Here is a 22,099-nt window from a genome sequence, read left to right on the forward strand (position 1 = left end):
AATTTCCACATTGCTCACATTGCTGGTAAGCACAATCAAGTGGCTGATGCACTTTCACGATGACCAAAAGTTAATGTTGTGTCTACAACAACTCACAATGATCTATCTTCTATGATAGATGAGTATGCTACTGACACTGACTTTAACGACATAATGTCAGCCCTTGCTTTAGGGAAGAAAGAGGAACCATTCACCTTGCAGGATAGTTATCTTCTCCATGATAATAGGCTATGTGCTACCCACTCCCTTCATGAGAAAGTCATGTATGAATCCCATGCTCTTGCCTATGTGGGGTATAGAGGCATTCAACCTACTCTTCAAGGAGTAGAGACGTACTTTTATTGGCCTACCATGAAAGTGGACATACAAGAGTATGTTTCAAAATGTGTGGTATGCCAAAACACCAAGTATGATAGAGGGAAGCAACTTGGATTACTCCAGCCATTGCCAATCCCTAATTCACCATGGGAGAGTATATCCATGGATTTTATCTTTAGAGTACCCAAGTCTAATCATGGGAATACGGGAATATGGACAATAGCCGACAGTTTAGCAAGCAAGCACACCTTATCCCTGTCAACAAGACTATTAAGGCACACCAAATGGCAACTCTCTTCATATCCCAGATTTTCAAACACCATGGACCATCTTGTCAGATAGAGATTCTAGAATGACCAGTAATTTCTGGAAAGGTCTCTTCGAAAATCTAGGTATAAGATTGAATTTGTCTTCGGCCTATCACCCACAAATAGATGGCCAAAGTGAGATAGTCAATCTTACAATTCTTGATCTACTAAAGACCTATGTTACAGAAGTAGATCAACGCTCACAATGGGAAAAGTACTTACCTCTTGTAGAGTATGCGTATAATGATACTATCCATACTTCTACGGAAAAGCACCTTTTGAAATCATAGAGGGAAGACCTAAAAGCCCCTTACTACTTAAAGTACGTGGGAAGATCTTCGCTGCGGATGAGTATAGCCGTGACCTGCAAGCATCTTTTCAAAACATTAAGGAGGCTATATCCATCTCTCAATTGAGGAAAAAAGCTGTTGCTGATAAGCATAGAAGGGCCTTAACATTCAAAGAAAATGATTGGGTCTTACTTAAGTTTCCTAAGGCTCGATTGAGGCAAACGATGGGCCAAAAACCTACGGGCCATCAAAAGTATTATGCTAAACTAGCAAAAAGATACTATGGTCCTTTTCAAATTTTGAAGCCAATCAATGAGGTGGATTATCAACTCAAGTTACCTAACCATTGGCTCATACAAAATGCTTTTCATGTGAGCCTACTTAAGACCTACAAAGGAGAGCCTCCAAATGAACCGATTATTGAAGACCCTCCCGAGATCGAAGACCAAGAAGAGGTGCTACAACTCGAAGCTATCCTTCGGCATGAAAACAAGGTACTACGACATGGTAAGATTATCCGACAGTGTCTTATTAAGTTCAAAAATTATCCTTTTGAAGATGCTAGATGGATTGCAAGATCCAGCTTAAGGATAGTATGAACCTTGTCAACGTTTACAATGCTACATTAGAGTAAGCAAATGTACATGTTTCTTTTAAATGATCAATCTTTTTGTCTTATAAGACTAAGTCTCTCTTTATTGTGCACAAATTTAAGTAGTATGCATACTAAGAATCATGTTTGTGATGACGACGTCTCTCAAACACCATGTAGAATTTGTCACTCTACTTGGGAGGTTAAAATGGACTAAAGAGCAGACATGCTTGCGGCAGCTATGTCTCCCAAGCACCAAATGGATTAGTCATCCATCTTGAAATGATGTCGTATGGTAAAAAGGGATCTTCTACCCACTAAGACAAATTGACTAATGACTATGGCTTTATCTCTTTTACCTCATAGTTGAGGACGACTATGATTTCAAGAGAGAGGTAATGTCCTAAAATCTAATATCTAACCAACCCAAATGATTTTCTCATATTAAAATGATCATTTAATGTGTTTACGGATATATCTCAACACGGGGTCAATGGTAAAGGTGTCAAAATGAGAGATGTTCTGTCAAAGAGCAATGCTACCTAATGGAGCTTAAAAGACCTTAGGGTTAGCTTCATTAAAGACCTCCAAAAGTTAGTGTTAAAAAGTCCTTTGACCTTATGCAAGCTAGGGCTAACCTCGAGGTGGGAATCGTACCCAAACAGGAGGTACTAAGACGCTGAAAGTGGTTGTGGGAACCTTCTCCAAAGCTTAAGGTGATTTTTATGCTTAAATGACTAAGGTTTTTGAAATGTTAAATTCAAAGATAAGTTCTCCAGAGGCATGAACGTCCATGCTTGATTGATTGACTAAGGCTCGAAGTATTCAATTCAAAACAAATGACTTAAGAAGCATAAAAGACACATGCTTGTTTGATTGAATAAGTCATTGAAATATTCCATTCAACCAAATGACTTAATAAGCATAAAAGACACATGTTCAAATGATCCTCTACATGTGGCCCTCATGATGTGCTTGAATGTTATTGGTTAGGTTTTAAAGAGGTCCAATGAGAATTTAGATACATAAAAATAAATAATGAAGCTCTTTCTCCCAAAAGAGGAAAAACAGGACACATGTCCAAAGAAAATAATAAAATAATACGCGAGAGAGAGAGAGAGAGAGAGAGAGAGAGAGAGGGAGGGAGGTGTGGACCAAGCATGAGAGTGGGGGTATACTCTCCCACACACACACGCACATTCTCTCACTATGTGGAGTGCAAAAGGCAAGAGCTCCATCTCCTTTTCCAAGTTTGTTGAGAAGTGGAGAGCCTACACCAACACTCTTGGCTATGGAATGCAAATCCAACCAAGAGCCATGATTCGATGCTTAAGCTTGCCATCTTCTTCATCTTCATTACTATGCTATTATGCTATGCTAAGAAAGAAGAGTGATGATAAGTGAGGAACTATTTCTTTCTCCTATGGAATGTTTCTTCTTCCTCTTCCCTACGAGTTAGATCTTCGAGCGAGCTCAACGGAGCGAGCTTTGGAGTGAGCTTTTTTTTTTTTGGAGTGCCGTCCTCCCTACCTCCCCTTCCTCCTCTTGCCGCCCATGTGCTTCCTCCTCTTCCCTTCCTCCTCCTCCTCAGCCTCCTCCTCCGAGGCTGCATAGATACATGTCCTTACGCAAAAGTATAGCCCTTATGTCAAATTAATGTACTTCCAAGCATTATGAGTTTCCACTATACAACTGCTTCAATTGGTATTCATACAACAAAGTGGGAGAAAAAGTTACATAAAATCTATGCCTTTCTTTGGAGCATAAACTTTTGCCATGAGTTTAGCTTGACAACAATGCTACCATTTGGCTTACATTCAAGCTTGTAAACCCACTTAGCAACAATGGCCTTTTTGCCAAGAGGACAATCACGAGCAATATGTGCCATTCTTCATAATAGCATCAAACGCAATTTATATAGTAGCCAATCAACTTGTTGAATTTTGTGCCTCGTCAAATGAAAAACGTTTCTCTTCATTACACATACTCAAAAAATCCAAAGCAAAGCAATTCGATGCATAAGAGTAGGGTTGAGTATCCAACAAGTACAAGTAGAAATAAATGCATCTAGTTTTTTGTCAAAGTTTACATTAGCCATTTTGGCATACTTCTAGGACGTTGTTTTTAGTCCTTTCCTCAACATGTACATCATGTATATATGCAGTAGTAATAGGTTGATTTGTGAGTCATTCAAAACTAACTAGATGTATTTCTAGCATCATAATACTCTACATGTGATTGATTATCGTGGCCATGTAAGTTTAATTCCCATGAGGTGGATACCCACACATGGCAGTGGAAGGCACTAGGCATGGAACGGGCTTTTGTAGCTTTGTATGAGGGTACACAAGCAGAGATTTAAAGGGGGAGGCCTTATTGGATTGATTTAGTAGCAGGAGGGTCAGTCGTAGGAAGGGAGTGGCTTGGAGCAAGGGTGAGGCTTGAGTAAGGAGCCACCTTATGCAGACTCCTATATGAACAAACCTCATCTTCTCATTTGAAGCGCACACTGAACCAATGGATGTAAACAAAGCTCTACGATTTATATCTTTCTTAAGAGGACATCCACAAGCTCCTTTGGGACCAATAATTTAAGGAGAGATAACGAAGTAATTTATAGATTTTAAGTTAACTACAAATTATGCTTAATTATATTCTCCTAATTAATTATTTCCGAAACACTTAATCTAATTTGGTTTCTTCTTTGAAACTAAAAATTGCAATAATTTATGCAAACTCCAATCATGCTTTAATCACTTGATTAATTGATGGCACTATTTCTGCATTAAAATGGAGTCTTTTGCATAAAATTACTTATAAATTGAGCATAATCATAAATGTCTCTATCGATTGTTTGATTCTCTTTCTTATTTAGTTATAATACAGTCCCTTTAATTCCCAAGTATTTAAGCTTTGATTAAGCTCTAGAGAGAGGAAATTAAGGAAAATACTAGATGTGCTTGAAAAATAAGTTTTATTACATAAAAAGTTAGAGCTTAAATATTACTTATATGTAATTGGTCAAAAATTTGTGTTAACCATTTATGACTAAAACTAAAGAAATTACATAATTTTAGATATGTGTAATTAGGTACTAGATCTTTAGATAGATTCTTTGCATGGTAATTTTATAAGCATACATTGTGCTATTAAATTAGGTCTTAGTCATAGAGAATGATTTTTATAAATTATACTTAATTTGCAAAATTCATTTAGAGCTCATCATAATCACTCTAGAATTAATTCCTAAATGAAACAATTATGCCTTAGAAAAACTTAGTTGAACTAGTTCTAGATTTGAAAATTATATGTTAAAATTTTGAGTAATTTACTAGTTATTTATTTATTTCTACAAAAAGTTACGACTAAAAATTTCTCTAAAACTCATGATTAATCTTAGAAAATCTTTAAAAAACTTTATTAAGAGCCAACTGGTTTTGTTATTATTAAGACTTTGTGGAGATTCTTAAATCACGATTCCCTTATTTAATAATTTATTTATGCTATTGAAAGCCCCAACTTTATTTGAATTGCCTTTGATGAGCTAATTACCAACACGTTGTAATGATTTAGCTCTTAAATTAACTTGCATAATTGTACCTTTGCAAATCGTTTTAGAATAGGGAAAAGCAAAGAAAAACCCTTTTTAAAACCATGATTCTGTAGTCTTTTTTATAATTAGGAAATGATTTGTTAATGTTAATTGGTTGCAATGGGAAAGATTGTTCGCACAAACTTTTTTTAATTGAAAATCCATACTAATGTAGTCCCCTTTGGCTAGGGCTATAAAGAAGCCAATGAAGTAAAAGTTGAGCAGGGTTTTAAAGGACTTGGAATTGAGTGAAGATTCTAAGTAGTTTGCGGATCCGAGGAGCTAGCTTGCAAACTTGTTGTCAAAGTGCCGAATTTCCATTTTTTGATATATTATCTAAACAATGCTGTGAAAAAATAAATTAATTAAATACTTATGTATTGAACAAATAAATTATTGTAGTAGTAATCTAGAAAAACAAGCAATTTGTGTGAGTATGGGGGTAGAAGGTTAAGGTTGCCATGAAGGCCATACATTATTAAGGAAAAATTTTCTAAATGCTACCTAGCTCTTCACTCTAAACTCTTTCATAGATTAAGAGCCTAGGCATACCTTCCTTCAAGCTTGTTGTAACTACATCTCATACCTTGATTGACCCTCCCCCCTTCTCGAAAAAACCCCTTCCAAACCTACCCCCACCATTGAAAAAACACCCTTTTCACCCTTCGCTTGTAACCTTAACCTCTCTCACTCCATCATAAAACCACCTCTTGGTCAACTCACTTGACCTCTCTCATTCTACCCAAGCCCTTGATATGTTGGAAAAATGTCCACAACATAGAAATAATGGTAACCGCTTGCCTCTCCCCTATTCGCCTCTATTAAAAGCTTGGAATCATCCTCTTGATCACCTTAATGACCAAACACCCCCCCCCCCCCCTTTTTTTGGTTGGTACATCCTCTTGAATAAGGCGAGTATCTTACCCCTCTTACACATGTCTTCATATCTCGCTATGCTAACCTCCTTCTCTCGAAGTGATTCTCAATCCTTTTTCTTCGTACTTTGGTACCTAGTCCTCTCGTTCACTTGTCACTTCAAATAACTCTCTCTAAATATCCTTGTTGCACTCCCCCTTGGAATATACACCCTTCCCCCCGCCCCCCCCCCCCCCCCCCCAAAAAAAAAACAAAACAAAAAAAAACAGAAAACATAAATAAAAAAATCTCTTTTTTTTTGCTCACCTCTATTCTCATATCCATAGGTAAGAATCACTGGCTCACTGTGTTGAGTTATTTAGAGAATTGTGCATCTTTACATAGGTTTTTCATGGAAATTACAACCTTTATCAGTCAAGGAGGCTACCATAAAAAATACTAAAAGGTTCTCGCTAGATAATGGACCATGGGGGAAATGTGGTGATGGAGATTTAGACACCAAGAAGTCAATTATGTTTCCAGGAAGGACCTTCATGGGGTTCCATGGGACGTTGGGTAGGGGTGCATCCATTATTCAATACAAACATTGGAAGGGATTGCACAATGCTATAAAGGGCCATGGACTTGATGGCATAGCAAGGAATCAAAAGGGAGAAAAGTGGGGCATGTGACCCTTTGCATTGCAAGAAATATGGAGAAAACCCTCTAAGACATACAATGAGAACATGAGGAGAAATTCCACCCAAAATAACAAGATACACCAAAGAAATAAGATACTCTAATCAAGAAGTGGTGATCAAGCTATGTGGTTGTAACATACCTACACAATCTGCCAAAAAGCTCTCCAACTATGGTGATGTAGCGAAACTAGCATATCCGATACTAGCTACCTAGTTGATAAATAAGTCAAATAATTCTCCTCCTCTATTAAATAGGACAACTATTATTATCATTGGCCATTGAGTGGTGGAAGTATGGTAAATGTGTCTTCCTTTAAAAGGAAATATCATTGGACTAAACCTCCTCTTTGAAGGTGAGATGTTGGGAACTTAAAATAGTTAAGCACGATAATGCTCTTCTTTCTGCAAGGCTAGGCTCAAATTCTCTAGTGGCTTGGGTTATGTTACTTAGTGATGAAAATCCATCGACTAGATTTTAGTGTCTCTTGACTCTATTTGATATTAGTTAGGGCCTAGTGGCATATTGGGGATGTTGCCTAGCTACTAAGGTTGGCATAGTGGTAGGTGCGGACCTCTCAATAGTGTCCTCCATAAAATGTACATGTTGAGTAATCAAAACACATCTAAATTGTGGCTCATACAACATGTAGGATGTTCTTTTTGAGATAATAAGAATACATCCAATTCTGTGCATTATTGCTCAAACACTATAACATAACAAAATCAACAAGAGACATACAATTGAGCAATAGAAGGCTTCTTTCCATGCCAAGCATCATACAAAGTGGTCAATTGCAAAGTTTTTGTGGGAAACTTTTTGACTATATACACAACACACATGAAAACCTCTAGACAAAAATGCATGTAAAAAAAAGCTTTCTACCATACATTATCTTATACCAAAGTTTGCTCTTGGGTTATGCATAGAGATCCATGGAACATGATAAGTCTACATTATGGTTGGGACTAAGATGAGAGACAGTTATGAAGAACATTTGGTGGCCCCAATGGCCGCATGGGACAAAGGTCTTCTCATGGAAAGTGCGATGGGGAGCCATACCGACTGGGGTGAAGGTTCTCATTAGGGGTATTGGCCCAGATAGATGCTTGCAATGTAGAACATCTAGTGAATATCACCCTCACCTTTTCAAGGAGTGCCCGATGATATGTGGCTTAGCAGGGAAGATATGCAATTGGGTTCAAAAGACCTAGAAAATAGGATTCTTCAAGAACGATCTCTTCTTGGGCGGGAAGGTGTTTGAGAGCCAAGCGTTGCTCATCACAACACAAATTGTGAGATTTTGTTACTTCAAACATATTGGAAGGCATGGAACCATCGGACTTTTGAGAACTCCATGGATATAGCTAAGATCATATAGATAATCCAAGAAAGCAAGGGGATGATCATCACCATTAGAAAAGAGATGAACTTTTAGGAGTGGAACAGGACCATGGGTGCCGCTTTGATGGATTGGCATGGGTAAAAGTGCGGGCTCATACATTGTCATGGGGTAGCTCCCCTGTTAGCCGATGTATCTTTGATACTTTAAAGATGTCATGGGTTGCCACAAGCATGGAAGGAACTTGTAATTTTTTGGTTTTGTCAATAAAATCTGCTCACCACTGTGAGCCCCCCCCTCCCCCCCCCCCCCCCCCCCCCCAAAAAAAAAAAAAAAAGTCTACATTGTGGCAAACATTTTCTTCTTAAAGGCAGAGGTGATTTTCTAAAAGAAAGAGATTTGTTAAAAGAAACTATTCTTTCTTATGTGTTTTCCTAAGGAAAAGATTTATAATGTATGATCTTTGGAAAATTAGAGCATATAGGATAATGATTGTTGGATTAATTCATCTGGGTTGAAAAGTGGCTAGTTAAAAGATCTCAAAGGCTTAAAGAAAAGGAAGGAAAGAACCTTCTATTATTATATGGATCTCCATATTAGAGGGGGCCTTGTCACACTTGTAGGGAAACCCTCCACAAAAAAGAAACACAATTTTAGATTGCACTGTTAAATTTGCACACTGTAAAAGGCTCTTTTTAAGCTCCATGGATCTATAGCATCTTTTGTATGTTTTTAGAATGTTTATTTATTTTTTCATTTTTTTATATGTTATGTCGATGAGCCAGACTATGGAGAAGCCATCATACATGCATGTCTCATGAATAAAACTATGTAAGTATGACTCTTTGAAGGCCATTTGGCTAGCATCAGGAGAAGGCCACCTTGTTTGTATGATGAACTAGTTTAAGAGACATGGCATGGGTATTGTTTTCCTACGCATTCAAGTCAACCATGGGGACACATTCAAGGGGAGACACTAAACAATGACGCGCCTACACCATGTGTCCCCATCATTTCAGCCTTCAAATAATGAATCCAAGAGAATAGTGGTTGATGAATTAAAAAAGAATTGCCATGTGGCAGCAAATCCCTGCAGGTAGGGGCTTCCCCTCCCTTTGGCGCTCCCATTACCCCAACTTCGTGGCACAATCAGCAGCCCACGTGGCGTTCCCCTTCAGCACAACCTCGGGTCTCGACCTGCGGGTGAGTGGGTCTCGATCTGCGGGTGAGTGGAGCGTGAGATGCCAATTGAGAGCGGGTCTCGGCCTGCGGGTGAGTGGAGCATGAGATGCAAAGGTCTCAGAAGGGGCACCGCAACTGCATCTGCGTCTGTATCTCCATTGCCCATTTCCCTACACTCAAACATGCCTTTCGTGTGTGTGTGTGTGTGTGTGTGTGTGTGTTGGGGGGGGGAGGTGTGTTTTATGGGGGAGGAGACATGAGAGTATTTGCGCGCGCGCGAGAGAGAGAGAGAGAGAGAGAGAGAGAGAGAGAGAGAGAGAGAGGAGAGATATGCGTCTGTGTGTGCGCGCGTGTTGCAGGATACTACGTTTATCGAAGGGATGCTTCTGTCCAGGCTGCGCGAGAGAGCAAATGGATTTGTTGGCGCGCAGCAGTCACAGGTGGTGTGAGTTTGTGACTTACTTTTGACTTCCAATTGTCAATGAGATTAGGCTCTGACACAGGAGAGGCCACGTCCAGTGACGACGAAGACTTGGCCGTCGATGGTTAAGCGCTATGGAGGGGGACCACGGACTCAACATCGCTCTTCTGGCTTTGCATCCCCTCTGCAAATTCGTTGTTGTTTGTGTGGGATCCTAGCTTCCTGTTTACAATCTCCTGTAAGTCTCTCTCTCTCTCTCTCTCACACACACACACACACACACACACACACACATGGAAACACGTGATGACTCCACGTGAAATCAAAGCTCAATTTCTGTTGTGAACGTAGTAGAGCTTCATTTTTTAGCATCAATCTCAAAACTGAACTAAGCAAAGAAGGCAAAGCAATCTCTAGTAGCCTGATGGAACGTAAGGAGGTTACAGGGTTGCCAAGTCGTCTGGTGCATCCGAAATATGGCCAAAGGTAGGTACAGTCGTACCGTAGGCAATTTTACCTTAAACAGCCAGCGATATTGTGGGGAAACACCACTGGGCAAACGATTCAATACTGAGGATAACACGGTACCAAGTGCAGCTGCAATACCAGAGCAAGTAGGAATTAGTCTCAACTCTAGCAGGACATTGGATACAACGGGACCTCACTGTTCTGCGGTGTGCAGAACACCGAGTGAATGGTACCACATGAAAAGATATCCTTTGCCACGGATTGGTGCCTACAGAAGTTCATCGCCTGATTTGCCCAGGGGCCAGCATCTCAACGTCAGATTTTAGCTTTTATTATTTTGTAACCAGACATTGTATTAGATCCACTAATTACCCTCTCGAAGGGCATGAGAGAGAGAGAGAGAGAGAGAGAGAGAGAGAGAGAGAGAGAGAGAGAGAGAGAGCGCACATCAGGACCAGTGCTCGAAAAAAACTTTTTTTTGGAAAACTTGGCAAGCCTGCATCTGTGAAACAACAGAGGTAAATTGACAAAATTTGAAGGTTTTTACACCAAAAATTACACTTTTTTTTTTCAAATTTTTGTAGGTTTTCTCACCTTTAAATATAAAATTTAGAGGTAAATTGCAAAATTTGTAGGTGGGATTACACTAAACCTAAGTTTTTTTCGAGCACAACAGGACCCTCTCGAAGGGCATGCTATAGAGAGAGAGAGAGAGGCCGCCGGAGGCGGCCGGCCATACTAGTTGTAGATGTATCACTAAAGCAAAACCCATTTCAACAAAGACAACATGTCCAAAGCTCAAGGGGAGGGTTATGAACTTTTCCTCATACTTTGATGTTGCTTAATTATAAGGCTTGCATAAATTTCATAAACCAAAGGTCTTTATAGGTTTCTAGTGTTTGAAATACGTTATGAGAACCTTGTAGTTACGCACGCATGTGCAACAACAATACTAGGATGGGGGACTTTAGAAGAAGTGTTGGGCTTCAAACCAATTGGCCAGACCATTACTAACCCATCACTTAACGTCTATAACCTTATTCGTTGATAGTACAAAGATTAGGGGAATGTGAGGATTTCTTATTTTCACTTTGCGCTCCATCAAGATTGTGTTCTCTTGCTTCTTTCCCTTTCTCGCACGCACTCACACATGCATCCCTGCCTCTAGACCCGATCTCAATGCACATGCGCAAGCTTTGAAGCAGATAAAGGCTTAGAGCTTTTGTAGAGCAAGGCGTTTCACTAGGTACCATATTTTGAAGCTTCAAATTATAGTAGCGCTAGATAGTGCAAGTATCAAATGGCAACATTGAAGATTGAATATGGGCTGAATAAAAAAACACTAGTGAGTGAATCTCAGAGAAATGCTATAAATTAAAATCAAGGTAGCATTGGTAGCAACATACAATAACATAAAATAAAAGCAAAATTATAGTGCTGGTGATTTTTGCTATTATAGTGCTACACACATAGAGAAGAAGTGGAGTTGAAGATGTTTCTTATCTGACATAAGAGACAGCATAAGAAAAGGTAGAGTGTGTGTGTGTGTGTGTGTGTGCCCATACACACATGGTTTTGAAACATGATAGGGGAGAGATAGAGAGAGAGAGATAGCTCTTACTTGCCTCTCTCGCGGCATACACACACTCTTGGCAAGAGAGCAAGCAGAGCAACGTTTTTAGCCTTGCCAGAGGCGTGTTTATCTCTCTCTCTCTCTCTCTCTCTCTCTCTCTCTCTCTCTCACACACACACACACACACACACACACACACACACACACACACACACAGTAGTGGGTTCTCTTGATTCCTAGCATTGGCTCTCCACATCGATGACCTTGTCTTTTGGATTGGGGCATCGGGCGGTGACAAATCTCCGAGCATCATCTCTTCAGCATCGGCCACTACAACATAGTGTGTGTGATAGAGAGCACATCAACTTTCTCGGCGTTTGGCATCTACTTCGGTATCATTGACTCCAGATTCTCACAGACACACTTTTTGGCATCGTAGAGAGCAAGGCAGATGGAGGTTGTGCAAATGCGGTGCATGTGTAGAGAGAGAGAGAGAGAGAGAGAGAGAGAGAGAGAGAGAGAGAGAGAGAGAGAGAGAGAGAAGCAAGAGACACAATGTGGAGAGCCCCTTACTCTTCTATCTAGTAAAGAATAAGGTGTGTTTACAAATGATGGGTGGCTAGATGCCTCTGAAAAATCTGGTTGGGAAAAGAGTCACACCGCCTTTACCCCAACAAGCTCCCACTTAAAAGAAAATGTGTCGATAAGTGGTACTACTATTGGACCTAGTAGTATGTACATGAGGTATAGGGAGGAGTTTTGTCTCAACCTATCCCCACAGGCTCTCTCAAAGTTGATGCATGCCGGTGTATAGGCTCTAATGATGTGCGAAAGCGTATATCCTTCATAGAATTAGCATGCATACCCTACAAGTATCCTGTAATGAATTGCATTGCTCCTTGATGCATCATGCTAGTAGCAATCATCGCTCGATTGAAAAGCCCAATCGCAAACACTCCCACTACAGTTGCTATGTTGGGCCTTAACACTAAGAGGTCATACATGGGAGTTCCAAAGGTTGATGACAAACATGCAAGCTCTGCCAGCATATCCGTGGGTGGTAGTTGTATCAACGCCATGTGTAGTGACCTCTACCAATCTATCTGCAATAGGTCTCTCAATGCTAACTGCATCACCACCAGAACTAGTCATGCGTGGACACGTCAATCTTGACTCTAGGGTAGTCATCACTCCCTCATCATCCATATGGACTGTATCCACATGTCGTGGCATCACCATATCAACCTCTAGCATGAGCATGTCAAAAAAATCCATATCGCTCATCTCCGTGGTAGGAGGCATCTCTTTCCTAAGCGGATCAATTAGTTATGTCTCGCTAGAACATGGTTGCTCTAACTCTGTATCTACAGACATGTTGTGCACAACACTTTGGAGATCTGCGAAAGAGACTCGTCTTGTCTCTCGTTGACATGCCTCCAACACAATCGAGACTATGCCGTCTTGTACCTCAAACACATGCATAGGGTAGATCAACCCACTTTTGAGCTCCTCTTGTACTGATTAGAAAACCACAATGCATCTGGAATAACTTCTCTCTAAGCAGTATCTGACAATGGGCAATGACAAAGGTATGTCTCCTACGCCCTCTATGTCATATGCTGAACCATTAGTAGCAAGTTGCACACAATCAAGTCTCCCACTAGAAAAAGTATCAAACGACTCATGGCATAGTGTGACATGGAAAGAAACATCGCCATCTAGTACCCGATGTGGAGAAAGTGTGATATCCATAGACATATTTGCAAGAAATATACTCAAGGAAAGCGTGACATCAACGTCACTGGCATATATCATCACTGTAATTAGCTCTCTAACATGTGTCAAAGCCACATCTCCATCTCGCATGCATCTCCTATGCTACCTCATACCTCTAAAGCAACGTCATCTAATGTGTCATGTGTGAAAAAATGCCAATATCTCAAATTTTGACACAAACAAGACCATTGTCTCACACGAGTCATCGTCATGGACTCAAAACTTTCATACATATCGATTTCCATAAGTGAATATCAAAGTGGGATAAACAAGAGCTATGGCTCCATAGTATGTACAAGGGCAATGTGCATAAACCAATGTCAAAGAGAAGTGACCAAACTTGGACCAAGAGAAGCTCCTTACAGGAAGAGAATGCTCCCAGAAGAGCTCAGTAGGGCTCCAAGTTCTCAAGCACATCAACGCATAAAATCTCCCACAATAGTAAGGTTGTAAGGGCAAACTTTCTTTTGCAAGATTGTAGACCACGTTGAAATGGAGGGATGCCGTTGATAGAATTTTTAGATCTACAAGCTACAAAGAGAAAAATGGTATGCAAAATAGTGTTGCTATGCACACACAATTTTTAGGGCACCTTCACCTACTGAATATCTTCCACACTCTGAGCTTCCACAAGAGCATACATCACTCTCAATTGAGCTCACAAGCTCTCATTGGATTCTGACAAAGCTTCCAAGCTTTCTTGATCTCTCCACTGTCAAAAGAAAGCAAGCTATAGCCACAAAGCTCTCGACACCACCATGCTCCTTTCCATCGCCGTGCACTCTGATACTAGTTGAAGGGTGCACAAATGTGGTGCATGTGTGGAGAGGGAGAAGGAGAGAGATAAGCAGGAGACCCAGAATGTGGGTGGACCGGAGCTCTCTCACCACAATGTGAGAGAGCCCCTTATTCTTCTATCTAATAAAGAATACGATGTTTGTACAGATGATGGGAGGCTAGATGCCTCTAGCACATCCGGTTAGGGTAAGAGGCATAATGGCTTTACCCTAACAACAAAGAGAGATTCTTGGTAGTAGGAAATAGATTATAGATTTTCGTTAGTAGCAATTTTATGCATTTTTAAGGGTAGTTTTTTGGAATGCCATATACTCGCTTTGTTATTGCCTATGCATAGCCGTTGATGGCTTCTTGGAGAGAGCTCTTGGATACAATTTTTACATGCACGGGGACAGTCACATGTTCTCTTGACACAATAGATTTGCAAGCATTTTTAAAGAGTTTACAGGCATATAGTTTGGGTGGGAGTTTTTCATGCATATGGATTATGCATATGTTGGCACAAATTTTGTGTTGTGACCTATGTTGAGGGCGTTTTACTCCCCGTAGAGAGCTGAGCTTTGTGATTCTTGCTTGCACATTTGTTGATCCCTGTTTGAGCACATGCCCCGCACTTAACAATGCCTATTATGCTTTATGTAAGTTGTGTTGGAAATACTACCACTGTATGCTATTGTGGAGCCAATTTTGGCTTGTTTTTGGCGATCTCGACCGTTTCTGAGACGACCCGAAAGAGCCCTTTTTGAGAATGTGACTAGTCATGTTTGCATAACCTTTTGTGAGGGTCATTGCATGAGGTTTTTTGAAGACAAACACTAGAGTCTAGGTTACCCAATGTAAATTGAATTAGGTTGCTAGAAATCCCCATTTGTGGCTTCACCATAGGATATATATAGAAGGGTGTAGGTGCTTCGATGCCAAGTTGGCTATTTTTTGATAGTTCTTTTAAGCAGTTTATGCTATGTCAGCACTCTATTTACTATTTATGCATTGTTTTACAGAGTTTTCCTTGAGATTTTGATCTCTATATAAAGGATACTCTACCGAAATTTTTACAAAAACTCTTTTGCTTTGCTCTTGTTAGTTATGATTGGATACTCTGATAAAAAAGAGTACTATATCAAGAAGTTTGATGGCACAAACTTCATGATTTGGAGTTCATCAATACTCGTCCTTTTGGCTTGCTCATGTGCACAAGCCAAAAAAGGGAATTCGATACACCAAATTGAGCCAAGGAGCTTGGCGTGCTACTCTATGGACCACTAAGGGCCACTATTGTTGCACGCTAATTGCAGTTGATTGCACACTACTAAGTGCCAAGATTGGCAAGCTGTTCGAGGTGAGAGGGCGTCATCAATTTGCAAGTTGCAAGTGCTTGCTGACTTTATAGGGCTTCTAGCAAAGAATATTAGTCAATGTCAATTTTGCTCAAGGTGTAGCTAGGAGTTGATGATAGTTGCCAAAAATATGGTAGCAGATTGAGCACAAGGCCGCTAATTGTAGCTGGTTGCTTGCCAAAAAAAAAAGATCCCAAGTGTGCCCATGGTGAACATGTTATCAAATGCCTCTAGGTATATTGTAGCTTGTGCGTTCTTTTCTTTTAATAATAGGTGGTTCTCCACCGATGATGAGGGGAGTACTGACTTAGCCTAGTTGGTCGACTCCTTAATGAGTTGCACCAGAAATTACAATGAGCACATGCATGCAAAAAATGCCAAATCTTGCTCTTACTAAAGTGTAGCCACCTGATGTAAACTTGACCTTTCCTTCCTCGGTGAGCTTGCTAGCATGATGATGTTGTTGTTGCCAATTGAGGTTGTCATGAGCTATTGACGTCTTTGAGAGTAGAGCTCAAAAGGTGAGCTGAGAGCACTTTTGCTTGCCAGATCTACTTGCTATAGTAGATATCAACTTCCACTTTTGCTTTGGAATGCTCTTGATGCCTTGGTTGCAAGTCTCGTGGCCACCAACTCTTTGTAGTTAGAGCTTGATTTATGGGTTGGCTACCAATTTGAACATGCACAAGCTAGCGGATAAAGCGCACAAAACTTTCACTCACAAGCCTCTATGCACAGACACAAGATTCCAAGTGAATGAGATAAGGCACATTCACAAGCCTCTGCGCATACACACAAGGTTCCAATTGAATGAGATTAAGCACAAGTGCAAAAGATAAAATACTACTTGACTACAAAACCAAAGAGTAAACCTATCCACACTATAATCAACACTTAAGCTCTTGATGTGACTAGTGCTCCATGGACATGCTCGTAATCTAGTGACTAAGCATTAGCTAGTAATTTATTATAAGTGAAAAAAAGACTAACTAACTACCATGTGTGTATGCACACAAGTTTAGAATGCTAGAGAGAAAGAATAGGGAGAAGGTGATTATTGCTAATTAACTAAGAGATGAGTAGACTAAGAGAGATCAATCCTCTTTGAGCTCTAATGCAAGTTATAGGGATTAGGGAGAATTAGTGAGTGTAACATTCATTTTGTGTGTGTGTGCACGTGCGCGTGCGCAAAGAGAGTAGAGATACACAATGTAGACTCTAGCATACGGCTCAATCATGCATTAGGAAAAAAGAGATTACAAGTCTTTTATATAGGGATCATAGAGGGTGACATCATTGATACATCATGGGGTGAAGCCTCACCATATACATCATCATCTTAGGTGGACAATATCCACATGAGATCACATGGTCAATCCCATGACTCATGCCACATTGGCATCCTAGTAGACTAGAGAGGGTACACACAAACAAGGTACAAAACATAGGAATAAGCACTATTCTTGTGGGCACTCTCTGGCCCCTCGCCCCCCCCCCCCCCCCCCAAAAAAAAAAAAAAAAAAAAAACCCATCTTTAGCCCTATAGAGACCAATTGTCAAAATTAATGTGTACACCCCTCCCAATCCCCATTGACAATTTGAACCTGGCACAACAAGACAAGCAAGAACAACATTGAACTTTCAAACACTAAGAAATTTAATAACTAAAATGAATTTGAGCATTAAAGAGACAAAAAAATTGAGTCCATTGCATTAATCCACGAGAATACAAAAAAGAGAAAACTTTGACTCCATTGCATTAATAGAAAAGTAGGGAGGCTAATACAAAAAAGTACTTTCACTTTGAATAATGGTTGAAGTTTCACTTCAAATGGCATACGAGGCTCATGTCCTTTGGTTGTATTGTCACTCTCTTGGCATGTATTGTAGAAAGGTTGGTGTCGTGCAACACAAAGATAAACTTTGAAGTATTTCTTTCACTGTGTGGACAAAGGGGACTCAACAATTGAGCAACTCTGTCGTCTTTTGATAGTGCCAAATTTTGTAAAGACCCTTGCAATTTTGAGACGACGTTGGGATTGGTGAGGGGACACTTTCACATTGAGTGGTGGGTGATGCCTAGGATTTTCAAAGAACTTTGATCTATGGAAATTAATGTGCTTTGTTGCCTCAAGAAACTCCTCCTCCTCCTCCTCCTCCTCCTCCTCATGCCTTGCCTCTGCCTCTTGATCTTGGTGTGTTAGTAGAGCTCCCATCCCACGGGGCATTGTCTTGCTCCCCATTGGCACTCAATTTTATATTGATGCTTCCCACGCCCAAATTTTAATGAAAGTAATGGAGGAGTTAGTAGTGCCAAGTCCACCTCGACCCTTACCACACTCAGTGATGGTGCCATGCTGCAAAGTGTCTTAAGTATGGAGCCTGATTTACCCCTTGTAACTTTTAGTCTTAAAAACACACATTTGTAAGGCCCCCATATGAGGAGAAGCCATGGTGCATTAAAAAAGTCACTAGTCGGAAAAACAAAAATTCACACCCAGCTCGTCGAAATATTATGTTCTATCGGTGGTCAAAAAATGATTGAAAAACGATCGGTCGGTTGGTCGGTTGGACGGTGGTCAGAAGTCAATGGAGCTTGGCCGGTGGGCGGAAGTCTTTGGTTGGTGGCCGAATTCAGTGGCCGATTTCTACTCGGACTTTTCTTCTCAAGGGCGGCTACACATGGGCGCATGGGAGAATTCAACTCGAACTTGTCTACACAAGGGCGGCTACACACGACTACCTTTTATGAGAGAGGCTAGCCCTTTTGGCCTATAAAAGGTGGCCTCTTCTACACACAAAATGTATTGTGGTGCATTGTAAAGTTGATAGGAGGTGCTGAGAGTGAAGCAAGGCGGGAGCTCCATTAAGGATATAATCCCTTAGTAACCTACCTCTAGTTTGAAGTACTAAAGCCATTTAGTGGCTGCATTCTCGTGGACGTAGCCCACATTGGGTGAATCACGTATATCATGTGCTCTCTCTCTCTCTCTACTCTATAATCTCTCATGTGTGAAAATTCTCTCTCTCCGTTAAGTAAACTAATTTAATATTTACTTAGCCACACCCTATTTCCTAACAAAGTAAAGTGGCCTATTGACATTCACCAGTTGTTGCTTGATTCTTGATCACAAAATTTTCTCACTTTCTTTGTAATCTTGAATTTTTGAGCATACTCCATGTTGAGCTTACGAGAAAATGTCATGCGCAAGAACCATTTGAACATCTCTTCCAAATAATTAAACTACACCACACCTCCACCGTGATGGGTATTTTTAAAGTCCCCCCCCCCCCTTGGGTTTTAGGCCCGTGGTCTATTATGGCTGGGCGGGCGACCGCCCACTTATTAATTGGTTGTTATAGATAATAAAGAGTGTGAGGGCCATTCTCTCACAAGCTCTACTAGCAGACTGTGTAATGTGTTCTTCCCTCCCCCCTTCTCCTTCCCTCTCTTGCACACTCCGCACTAGCTCCATCAATTGGTATCAGAGCATAGGCAGCCCTGACACTTCCTCTCCGCTACTCGCGTGTGTACTGACACCAAGCAAGAGGACAAGGGGTGCAACATGTAAAAATCCAGGGCAGGGAGGCCCATGAGCAGCAGTAGGTAACGACATCGAGCAGTAGGAAGAAGGCGAGCAGTCAAGCTCAAACAGCATCGTGGAAGAAATTGCCGGCAGCAGCGCATCTCTGTCTTTCATATGCCTTTCGCCAAACTCTTCATCTCCGCTTTTTCAATTTCTCGCCCTTTCGACATAGAAGCAGGATAAAATTTGTTTTTATTTCTACACACTATGGTGTGTGCAAGCAATTGATCCCATCATAATCCTCGAGTGCTCACACCCACCCACCATCCGATCGAGTTGCACAATGATTGAGCTTCAGTAGAGAGACCCAGCTTGAGATAGCAGCTGAGAGAGAGAGAGAGAGAGAGAGAGAGCCCTCAACCTCCTATCTTCGGACTCTCCAATTTCTCGATCGCTCACACATGGGCAACTTAAGTATAGAGAGAGAGAGAGAGAGAGAGAGAGAGAGAGAGAGAGAGAGCTAGAGAGAGCTAGCCCTCAACCCCCCGATCTTCCGACTCCAATTTCTCAATCGCTCACACACGGGCAACTTAAGGAGGAGGTTCACGGGCAGCTTAATAAGGAGGAGGTTCAAAGTGTGGGAAGCACATGGCCCATGTAATCTCTAAATACTAGCTTTGATTGCATGCCTTGCACCTTGTTACCATATACATGTGGTAGTGATGTGTGTGAACACACTAGGACCACCGGGGAATTTTTTTCCTCTTTAGGAGGTTTTCCCCCCCGAGCATTGTATATATGCCCATCACTCTAGGGCTATCTATCTTTCCATTGCATACTAAGTAACACACTCTCTATTGTGTGCCTTGAGCTTCCTTCGTCTTCTCCAAGCTGTGTGCGTTTCTCTGCAACCCTAATTCCATTAATTGGTATTAGAGCAGGTTGCATCCCCCTGGGCTTAGTCGCCAGCTACTCCAGCACACGCCTGCTCACTTTCTCCGATTTCAGTGAGCTTTGACAAGCCTTCACAGGTCGACAAAAAATTCGAGAGCGCTCGAAGAGCTTAGTCTGCTCAGATTTTTTATTTGGGCTCACTTCGGCCTCCGTTTCCACTACAAGAAGTACTGCACATGCTATTTTGTCATTTTGTGCAAATTTTTTGTCAGTGCCATTTTATGCATAACAGGTGCCTCATAGTCTTCTACGGTTTGTGCTATATAGCACGTGTTGTTCCCACTCTGTTCTCCTATTTTTGGGCAGTTTTCACATCAGGTGCAACATTTACCATGGCTGACAACAACACAGATGTGTTCAAGATGTTTGCTGCTGAGGACAGGTTGGATGGGGACAACTACCCTATGTGGTCTTATATGATGCAACACGTTCTTGTGTCAAAGGATGTCTGGAACATTGTGCAAGGCATTGATGTACATCCTGGTTCTAAGGATGTAGGCGATGTTGAGGATGTTACAGGTCTTGCTGCAAGGATTGCTGCTATTAGAGTTGTTTTGCCCATGGCAGAACAAGCTCGTTGGGATGTAAAGGATGCACAGGCTCATGCATTGATTGCGTTGTCTAAGAAGCGCACCATTGTTCCTCACATTCGTTCAACAAAATCTGCAAAACAGGCTTGGGATATTCTAGCAGGTCTTTATGCAAGCCGCAATGAGGCTAAAATTGCTTTGCTGCGTAAAGAGCTGGAGTCGAATATTATGCATGAGGAAGATGATATGGACACTTTCCTTGCTGGTGTCAAGGATATCAATGAGCAACTTATTTCTGCAGGTGAAGTCATTTAAGACAGTTCCCTTGTGCAGATTGTTCTTGATGCCTTACCAGATTCCTACCAGACTTTTGCTAGTACTTGGAGACTAATGACCCAAGGAAATCCTGAAGTTGTCAAGTTTGATGCATTATGCACATTGTTGTTGCAAGAGTCACTTTCCAGAAAAAACAGAACTAGGCAGCGTGCAGTTGAACAGGCTTTTATTGCTTCTCAAAGAAAGGGTGGTAAGAGCAATGTAGCCACTTCTTATGGTTCTGTTGCGAGTGGAAAAACTTCTGTTCCTAATGCTTCTGCTGGCAGCACTTCGTATGGCAATTCTAGTGATAAGGGCAAAAAGAAGATGCGTTGCCATTATTGTAAAGCTAATGATCACTTGATCAAGTCGTGTCCTAAGTTGAAGGCCAAAGAGGCGAAGAAGAAAGAGGGTGGTTCCACTGCAAATGCTGGTTCCACTACAAATGCAGCCATTGTTGAGTCTTTTGTGAAAGGAGACTGTGATGCTGATGTCGATGCAGAACGGGATTTTAGCGCAGTGCACTTACAATCCTGCTGTCCATGATGCATGATTGTCAGTTGCTGTAGATTCACATGTGTGGTATTTCGACAGGTGCTACAAAGCACATTACCTCACATCGTGAATTGTTTACCTCTCTCGAGTCTGTCCCTCATGGGAATTCAGTCACTTGTGCCAACAATGCCTCTTATCCGGTTCAGGGAGTTGGAAAGATTGTGCTTATTGATGCAAATGACAGTTCCTTCACACTTGTTGATGCACTTTATGTACCTGGGATCAAGAAGAACCTCTTGTCTGTATCCGCACTTGCTAGACTTGGACTTGTAGTCAAATTTGTGGATGACAGATATACAGTTCATGATCTCAGTTTTGGTGATGAAATTGCTCCATCTGGCCTTTTTTGCCGTGGGCTGTATAAGCTCATTTTGTATGACAAGTGTGGATAAAATCTTGGAAATGCTGTTGCAGATTCAAGGGCTATTTCAGATGCAAAACTTTGGCATGCACGTTTTGGTCATCTAAATTTTGCTAGTTTGCTGCGTTTGTAGAAATCTGATATGGTTGCTTCTTTGCCGCCACTTGAAGCACCTGTCAAACATGTTTGTGAAGGCTGTATTTTGGGTAAGATGCACCGTTCTAAGTTTCCAAAGGATGGTTCAAATCGGGCCACATGCAGGTCGCAGCTTGTGCATAGTGATGTTTGTGGGCCCATGCAAACTAC

Source organism: Adiantum capillus-veneris, chromosome 28, assembly GCF_014529385.1.
Source record: "Adiantum capillus-veneris isolate H3 chromosome 28, ASM1452938v2, whole genome shotgun sequence".
NCBI classification, from domain to species: Eukaryota; Viridiplantae; Streptophyta; class Polypodiopsida; order Polypodiales; family Pteridaceae; genus Adiantum; species Adiantum capillus-veneris.